Consider the following 10,138-nt stretch of genomic DNA (forward strand, 5'->3'; position numbering starts at 1 on the left):
CTTTAGTGAAGCTAGTGTGTGAATTATGAATCTGACCTCTGTAGCTTGGCCAGAATAGTTTTATAAAGAAAACATTATAGAAAAAGTTCTGACCTACTTAAACAAAAATCCCTTGCAGTACAACACGTTTGGTTTGGTGTAACTTTATACAATTGCCCCACAATCAGCAAACTTATTCATATAAAAATACATGGAAGCCTATGTATACGACACAAGGAATTTCACTGAGACCTGATTCAAACTCCTTTTATGTATCAAATAGTATCTTACTTGGAAAAAAGATCCTACTGGTGAGAAGCATGGATTACTTGTAGAGGTATTATACACCATGAGTAAAGGCTACCATTATATCCAGAGCTCACACAAAGTTTCATTAGCTTGACAAACTCTGAGCCAGTAACATTAAACTGATGCGAAGTCTGTGTGGACACACTTTAAATAAGTCAGAATTTATACTGGTTTAGCATGGGGCAGCAAATTTATTGAGGTGAAGCAAACCAATAAAACTTGTTTTAAACTGATATAATTGCATCCACACAGGACCTTGCACTGGTTTAACCAAACCCATTTGTAAACTGAGTGGCACGACGAGGCCTATGCTTTTGTAGCATGTGGTTGTGTCTACAGTGCACACCGGCCCAACTTCGTTGCCTTATTTCCAGATGTAATGGATGAGTATGGGAGCAGGCATGCTTAAGAGTGGTCAGGCCTAGACGCACTGCGACTGGTGTAGACGCACCATGTAAGACCCATAGCACAAGACTTACATTATGAGAACAGTTCAGCTTCATCACAAAAACACCCTTGATGAAGAGTCTTTGATCCTTAAGATTTACTGAAGGAAGTAATTTGGGGTAAATCTAGTCAAACTTGCATGCGCATGTGTGCACATACACACACATTCTTCTTTTAATTAAGGCAAACTGAAAATCACAATGTTATGAAGTATTCCTGGAGCATTATTTATCAAAATATGTGATGATTTACATTTAAATTAATATGAGTTAATTCTAACCGATCAAAACATTTTAAATGCTCCCAATGTAAATGTGAAAATATAACCTAAACTTTCGTGTGTGTGTATGTAAAATTTAACTAATAAATGTAATTCAGCTGTTGATAATATTTTAAGGTTTTGATTATTCACTTTAACTGGTATTCATTTCAGGATAAATGATCATAATGAATGCATGGTATTCAGGCTGATGATCTATAAAGTATAGCTGCTTAATTTTCATTCTGCATTAATTAAGAATTAATTAATGGCCACTTACAATGTTACTCAACTGTTGAATCATCATTTTTCTCAAAGGAAGGCAGTGGCAGAATTGGCTTACTTTCAGAGCACTACAATTAGATGCAGCTACATGAAAAGCGTGAACAGTTCAGCCACATTAAAGGATATTATTTTACTGAGCATGTTATATGCAGCAGATGAGCCTTTTGTATGATTGCAAACCATTTAAAATTAATTTATTTTTCATTCAGTCTTACATATTGTATTAGAGCTTCACTTACCTAAGAATCCTTCCATTTCCTCAGCCATTAAATTTCATATATTATCATTTTTTTGAAGGTAGGGATGGAACTGTGATTTAAATACCCTCCAACACAGTCCACTAGTCACACTCCTAAGGGATGCTAAACCTTGTGGCTCTCCGGTTACTAGCTTTTCACCAGTTACCATGGGTTTTTTGTTAAGGGAGGAATTGAAAGTTACAATGAAGCCATAGGAGAAGGCAAGGAAAGAACTTCCTGATGGCAATTGCTCACCTTGATGGCAGTTTGAAGCTGAAGGCCTTTTCTGTAGTGTGATCCCTTGAAAGTGTATTCCCAAAACAAGTTTGGTTTGAAATTTGACTAAAGATTTAATTAAAGAAAAAATAAATTCTGCAAACCAAACATTTCATTGCAAGCCAAACAAAAGGTCCCATCCTATGCATTTTGGGGACTTCTGCCGGATCGGTTATTCACACTGCAGTACATTAGCCACGGATAGTACAAAACCCCAACCCATGGAGAACAGCAGCATCTTTGGTCAAGCAAGACTACAGGGTCTGGCAGAAGTGTATCAGGGAAGCTCTGCGCCTGGGGCAGCCACAATGCATGGGACATCAGCTACGGCTATGCTGATCATAGCAGCACAGTACACTGCCACTGCATTGGCAGCTACTTGTGTGCCCCTGACACAAAGGTGGTATCCAGGACGGCTTCCCCCCACTTACCTCCCCTCCGTTACACAACTGGAGTACAGCCAATGCCAAATGGAGAGTAACTAGATTCACAATCACGAGCGAGAAATTGATGGGGGAAAAGCAGAAAACAAGGAATTGTACAAGCCACCCATGGGAAATTTGCCAATCTGTGAGGTTCCTGCCATGCTTAAAGTGATAGAACTCAATCTCAGGAGTATTTAAGCAAAGACAGGGGAGGATTTGAAAAGTGAGCAGAGAAAAGGGCAGCAAGAAATAATAATTGTGTTCAAAGCGATGCAGGGGCTGAATCGGTGATGCCAGTCTTCAGTAGTAGAGAGGGAAGGAGGCAGTTAAAGTGAGGGGGGGCAGCCTTTTTCAGCACTGGGGCCACAAGCAGAACCTCAGAAGCTTGTCTGGTACAGGAATGTTTAGTAAGTAAATGGAGGTGCGAAGGCAAGCAAGGCACTGATGTTTTAGTCATCCACAGCCTTTCCCAGGTTGTGCTTCCAAGGATAAAAGAGGGAGAAGCTTAATACCCTCTAAAAACCACTGAAGCCTAGCAACTCTGCTCAGCTGCGTGGCCTTCACATCAGCACAGTAGGAATGCCCTTAGCTCAGCAGGTTCAAGGATACGCGCACTATCGACGTTTTCCAAAACATGTTAGCAGAACATCAACATTTCAGGGTTGTCTAGTTGCAAATAAAACTGAAATATTTCAGCTCCTAAATATACAGTCTGACTGATGTTCTCTGTGGGATGTCTTGGGAATGAGATGCATTTGAGAGTTTAAAAATATCCTGTCCAAAAAGTTACTTCCTAGGCCATTTGGGTTTTATTCACTGTACCACTCCCTGCCTCAAAGCCTACCCAGGCCCAGGCAGGTTGGTGGAGTACCAAGCAACCTGGAAAATCCTCTCTGGGTATGTCTGCACACTTTTCCCCACTCCCCGTTACTGCAAGCAGAAAAATGCCACATGGTTGGTTTGTGAAGCTTGCTTAGATATGGTTTTAAGCTCGATGGTTGCTTGTACATGTGACACAGGGGGAGGGCCCTAAATTGAAAGGGTGGGTTTTTAACCGTGATGGTTAAAAAACCAACCGTTTCAATTTAGTGGCTTCCATCATCATTATGGTGAGGGGCCCAATCCTTTTGTTTGTTGGTTGGTTTGTTTTTCCTGTGGAGCCTGCCCACCTTTCCCACAGCCGGGGGCGAGCTGCCAGTGGGCTGAGTAGCCCCCGAGTTTCTGGGGGCCCTGGTCCTTCCCTCCACAGTGGTGATGCCCCCTCCCCTCCCAGGACCACCTGGGTGGGTAGCAGCCCAGGGTTGCCACCGCAGTGAAGGGAAGATATGGGGCCCTCTGCAGCTCAGGGCCTGCCAGCAGCTCGCACCTCAGCTGTGGGAGATGCAGGCAAGCTCCATGGGGGGGAAAAAAATTAAAAAGATTGGGCCTCCCTCTGCTTTTTTTCTTTTCTTTTTTTTTTTTTCCCCTTAGCAGAGCCTGCCTGCCTGTGCAACCCCTGAGCTGTGGGGGGGCCCAGTCCTTCCTTCTGCAGTGGTGGGGCCCCTGGGGGCAGCCCAGGTGGGGTGCTACCTGCACAGGTGCTATCCCAGCTTGCAGGCAGCACCCTTCAGATCCAACTCTTCCCTGAGCCCATGTGGGGAGGAGCGCCCATTCCTGGGCAAACGCCCTAAAGTACCGGGGCTAAAACATGGGTAGGCTCTCCTTCTCCTCCTCTGGGTTAGGGACAGATATTCAAAGAGCCTAAGCCTGAATTGATTCAATCTTTGCAGGTTAATCTAATCTGCCTAGGTTGAATCAATTTGTAAGCACACAGACACCCCTCTGGGCTGAAAAAATGCCCTCACATGCCTGCAGTGACTCAGGCTGGAAGCTGGGGGGTGCTAGAGCAGCCCTCCCTTCCCTTCCAGTGCTGAGCTGAGGGGGCGTGGCCAGGCCCTGGCAGGATGCTCTGACTGGGGAGGGGTTCCACCCCCCACCCCTACGTCGTTGCTCCTAACCAGTGACAGACCAAGCAGGGGTTTACGCAGCATTTATCACCCTACCAGTAAAACAAAACTGTGCAGGCAACAGAATCACGAAATGTGCATACAATTCCACTTACATGACTTAAAAACTTGCATTTAGGTGCATAAAGAGTAATAAAAGTTGGGCTAAAATGTCTCTGGAGTAAAAATAAACAAGCACTGTTATACTAGAGAGATTTACTGGCAGGCTTTGGTAAGAACAGCAGTGCTGCATTCTCAGCCCCAAAGAAGCAGGGAGGAGGAGGATGTGTTGCAAGTGGTGAAAGGAATAGAAACAGAAGATGGGTGGTAGCTGGTTTGAGCTCAGCACTCATTTTCTCTTTCATGATCTTTTCAAACCAAAATTTAACTCATGTGCCTTGCTATGAACTTGAAAGCAAATCTGACTCCATCCACAGGGCCAGATCTCCAGCTGGGATCCATCCCTTCAGCACAGGCAAGCCAATTCACATCAGTCGAAGATGTGACCCAGAGCCCCATTGCAATTACTCTCCTTCTATAGACCTCGCTTTAGATAAATGGGCCTGAAGATCTGTCACTTGCAGTGGTGTAAATCAGGAGTATCTCCACTAAAGTCAGTGGAGTGCAGTAGCATAGCAATCAAAATGTTGGAAGAGTAACTGCTAATAAAACTCTGAAGACTAGTGAACTTGACTTCCAAGATGTACATTAGGAAAGTTGAAGTAAGTAAATAAGCAAGATGAACAGTGACATGTACATTTTATTTCTTAAATTCTAAGACATTCATGTCTTAAGCAAGAACATTATGAATTGTGTGATTTTTTTTTTGATTTTTTTTTTGATTTTTGTTTTTTTTAATCCAATAATGTCCCCCTTATAAATCCTGTGTTTTGGAAGTAGAGCTTTTTAATGCATTTTTAACTGATCAATGAATACCCAGCTTAACATAACATATTCCTTTATTGCTGAGAGCATTTATATTGATGTCTGTATTACAGGACCTCAGGTTTATAGCAACATTAATTACTCACATACTTCAATACCAGCAGTTCACAGAACTATGTAATTCTGAAAATGTAACTGGGAAAAGTGCTGTTGTTTCTTTGGGGAAAAAAAGACTTGATTCACCGTTATCTAACTGTAAGTGGGGCTTAATTTTTCTTCTAATTACATTCATACAAGAGGTGGATTCTCTCAAACACCTCTAACCTTTTGAGAGATTTTAGCCCATGTGAAATACAGATACATACCCGCTCTCCTCTTACAGCAATGTATATTAGAACTAGCCCATTCTTCCTCTTCCAACACCTTTTTTAACAGGAGACGTATGCAAAAGAAAAGCAAAATACCTACCTCTGCCTCTCATGGCTTCACAGGACTACAGGCTTCAGAGAATATGACTTCCAGCCACACCTGTATCCAGGATTAATGGATTCCTTTCTACTACTTCAATAATAGTCTGCACAATTCCCTTGGACTCAGCTTTATTTTTATGCTGTTTGTTCTGTTCTCATTTTAATTTAATAGAGAAAATATCATGGCCCGGATTCTGTTCTGGTATCAGACTTTGATCAACTGGTGGATTTAATTCAGACTTGACTGTAGCCAAGAATAGCTAAGAGATTAGTCATTTGCAAAAAGTCATCTGCTTTAAAGGATAATCCCAATTGATTTTAACGTGGAATTCTACTAAAAATGGTAGTTTATAATATGGTTCATATATGCCTATACAATTATTTCCCAGTAACTTGACCCAATCCTGTGTAGCATCTCTTGAGAATTTTAAAGCATTTGATGCTTCTCAGAGGCAGGGAATTGAAGGTGTTCTGCACCACCTAAGCTTTAACCTTGCATTACCAATCCTGGACGCTTTTTATATTCAGCTTGGCTGAAAATGCTTTCCAGATGCATTACTGCAGAGAACGTGCCCAGCGATAATATGGGCACACATACCGATTTCATTCAGTCTCACTAGCTGCCTTCTAGTAGTGATGATTTTTTCAGACGGATCCTAATATATAAATACCCCAGACTGTCTTGTTCCAAAATGCAGACAACTTGTATACTGCGATTCTTGCTGATGTTTCTAATTTAAACATCAGTCCAAAAAGCATCAGGTTTTCAGCTGGGGCGAATCAGCACAATTCCATTTAAGTTCCATAATAGTTTAGTTGCACCAATGATTCTCACCAAGGTGCCATGAGTTCCTTTTAAGGGTGCCTCAGGATACTGCACAAAACTAGGACTGCAGATATCTATATGCGAGTCACAAGATAAACCCAGAGATTTCAAATAGGAACCCAAAAGCATTCTGCCCAGTTATGGACAGTCTGAGTTCTTTGCAACATAAGAATTGCTCAATTATTTTTTTTTCCTAGTCAAACAATGCATGGAAGCTAAGAGCTGACATTTTCTGAGGGTTGCCATGAGTCTGAGAAGGTCAGGAACCACTGAGCTACACCAACTGAGAATCAAGCCTAATTGTCTGTAGCAGGACATGATCCACAGCAATTAGAAAAGAGAAAGATGGCAAAGCTAGCACTCTTGTTTCAGTTTTTCCAGCATTTATCTTCTAGCCTGTGAAGGTGTCTGCTTCATCCATTATAAGGAGTTGCACGAACACTCTTGGAGGACTGAGAATTTTAATTCAGTTGCCCACCTCCAGTACATGTACCAGACTATTATACAGCTGCTTTCGCAGAGCTCTCACCTCCCACGCACACAGCTCCAAGCAGTCCAATTCTTTTGTGTGAATTCAAATCAGCTCTAACTGTATCACCGGGTATCTAATAGCAAGGTGCCCAGAATTAGAGTTCGTGCTTGAAAATGTTTGGCCTTCGACTTGCTGTAACTCCGTTATTTCAGTATCCCATCTTTAAAGTGGAGATGATTAATTATGTCTAATAATACATACATTGTATGTAATAATTTATGCATATTGCACATGGGTTTAGGGTCCATATCTATATTTTTTGTCTAGATCTCTTAGAGGGGGTCTGGGCCCCACTGAGTTGGGCACTTTCTGAGCACAAAGCAACAGACTCACAGTCTGAACAGATGACAAACACTGGGTTGGAAACAAAATAAGACACAGAGTTGGGGTGATTTGCCAAGGGCACAAATGGGTCGGCAGCAGAACCGAGAACAGAATCCAGGTTTCCCAACTCCCGGGGCATGGCTCTACCACCTCCAGGTCACATGACCATGAAGCAGGCCTTGCACACTCACTTTTGCCCTAGGCACACCAGCTGTCAAGGATGAGACAGCCCTGAGCATGTGCCCAGTACTACTCATAGACTCTACTTAAGCCGGGTCAGGAGCACATGCTCAAGACCACTCTAAGGCATGGCCGTGTTTCTAGATCTGTGCAACGCACCCCTGAGGGTGACCTAGAGGCAATGGAGGCTTCTATCAGGTTCCTGAGCTACTAGGCCACAAAGGGGAAAAAGCACCTCCCTTCAGGTACCAACATGTGCTAAAGAGCTCTTTAGCATCACAAAATGCTATTGAAATAGCAAAACCGTCCATGTTTTGGGGGTGTTGACTGTAGCCCTGTTGGTCTAAGGACACTTTTCACTTTAGCTGGGCTAACAAAAGATATCGCTTTGACCCAAAGAACTTTGTCTGTCATTGAAATGGTCTTCACTCTTTCACTGGTGTACACCCCTTGTGTGACCCCCTCCTGCTTACAGGTGACTTTGGATTGCTTGGATGGAAAGAAAGGTGTTTTTTCAGGCGGGAATAATGCCAGTGCTGAAAGGTACCAGTCTGTTCACTACATCATGTAATAGCTCCAAACCTTGTCATTAATGGAAGATGTGAAGAAGACCCCAAATACATAAGAGTTCAGCGTTTTACAGCATGCAGTTTCAAACTGTGTACTTTTCCAAACTAGCGCATAAAAGCAGAGAAAGTAGGAATTGCATATCTAAAGCAGGAGGAAAGCTACAGCAGAAACCCCATCTGAGCACCAAAAAGCAGTCCAGCATACTCTATTTAAAGGTACTGTTGGTTATTTCAACACAAGGCTGTGTCAAACCTGTCTAATTTACAATCTATTAAGGTTGTACAGTGAGATCTTTGTCAGGTGCTTTCCTCTGATTCACATTCTCAGAGACATGTACTTATATCACTCTTACACTGTTTAATAATCTGTCCCTGAAAATCTGGTTCTAGACCACAAATCACCATCACAGAGGAGTTTACATCTTGACTTTCCCATTGGATTCAAAGTTCAAATGATAAACTCATCAGAGGGTTTCTGATGAGCGTCCTGCGTTCGGGGTGGTGGAAAATCTGTTACCACTGGAGAGCTATTAATCTTCCAGAGACAGCTGCTATGTCTTCCTACAGATTATGGGTTTTTGCAACAGAAAAGGCAATGGGAAATTGGCGGTGGTTTTTGTCATTGTCCACTGCCATAAAAATGCTGTTACATCCCCCCCTTCAAAAACGATAGATACTGATCCCACTGGCAGGAGATCAACATGGTCCCAGCTACTAGAAGTTTTGCATGGATAAGTTCTATAGGAGGATCATATCTTGAAAAGGGCACTTATCTGAATGTAAAGATCTCTTCTTTAATCGGGCACACTGAAATACATGGGAGATTGTTTTCAATAGCTGCTTCTCAGCTTGTAAACTCCATTACTCCCAGAATCCAAACCTGGACATCTTTTGGAAATGTAAGACCTTCCTATTTGAGTAGGCTTTTAGCTGACAGGTTTAAGTTGGGGGTATTGTTTGGGGATTTCTCTCTTCGTCATTTACTATTTTATTTAATATTTGATCTGTTTTATGGCATAACTGGTCTTTATTGTACACCGCCCTGAGCCTTTTTTTTTTTTTTTTTTTAGCTAGAACAGCATATAAATCAAATAAATAAACTACCATATACACCAAAGGAGTGCAGAAAAAGCAATCAATAGCTATAGCGTTGGTCAGGGAAAAGAACTACCTATAATATTGCTAAATCACAATGATAACTTAATGTTTTCCACTTACATGGCACAAGGACTCCAGAATTCCTCTGCAATGTTGACATAGGATAAGCGGGAATCACTTCACCCAATCTTGTCGTGAAGCTACCTTGTGTTTTAGAAAATGGCTATTGTTTGATGGCAAAATGTAACTTTAGCTTATAAAGTAACAAAATTCCCAGTTGTTTCTGCAGGAAAATTAAGATTCCTACCTGGACAACTCTCACTAAGGTCCTGCAGCTAATGGTCAAGAAAAGTCCATCCATCAAGAAACGTTCCATGCGGCTTTGAAATAAACACAAGAGATTGGAAACTGGTTTTATCATTTATCCAAGAAACAACGGGCATTTTTACATGTGCTCCAGGAAGCATGAGTGGGGGGGGGGGGGGGGGATTTTAATTAGAGGCATGCTAATTAAAAGTGCCCGAGCATCACGTGTATCAGCATCCCCTGCACTGAAAAATGGCGGCAGGGCACTTTGAACTAAAGCTCATGGAACAAGCTTTAATTCAAAGCACCCTGCCACCATGTTTCAGTTCAGGGACGCTGATACACATGACATTTGAGACCTGCTTGAGCATGTTAATGCCCACGCTCCAGCAGATTCGATTAATCGAGTCAACTCTGATGTGCTGGATTTCTAGTGCATCGGCACCGGCTCCCTGCACATGTATAGGAGCCCAGCAACTCCGCCGCTAAGCAGCAAGCAAGATGCTGGCTGAGTCCAGAATGATGACACTCAACACTTCTAGAACAGAAATGCAGTCCGTATCCAAATATCAACCTCTCTTACAGAGGACAAAAGGGGGACAAAGCATGTAGCCAAGGTGTCTAGCAAGAAATAACTAAGCGTAGATTTTGAAACTGAGAAAAAAAAACAGCAAACCACTAGGTTTTTCAATTTAGTTATTGCTCTGAGTTAGAAATGACACAATTTGTCCCTATGTCTTCCAC

Source organism: Crocodylus siamensis, chromosome 6, assembly GCF_052110815.1.
Source record: "Crocodylus siamensis isolate JL-2025a chromosome 6, ASM5211081v1, whole genome shotgun sequence".
In the NCBI taxonomy this organism is placed as follows: Eukaryota; Metazoa; Chordata; order Crocodylia; family Crocodylidae; genus Crocodylus; species Crocodylus siamensis.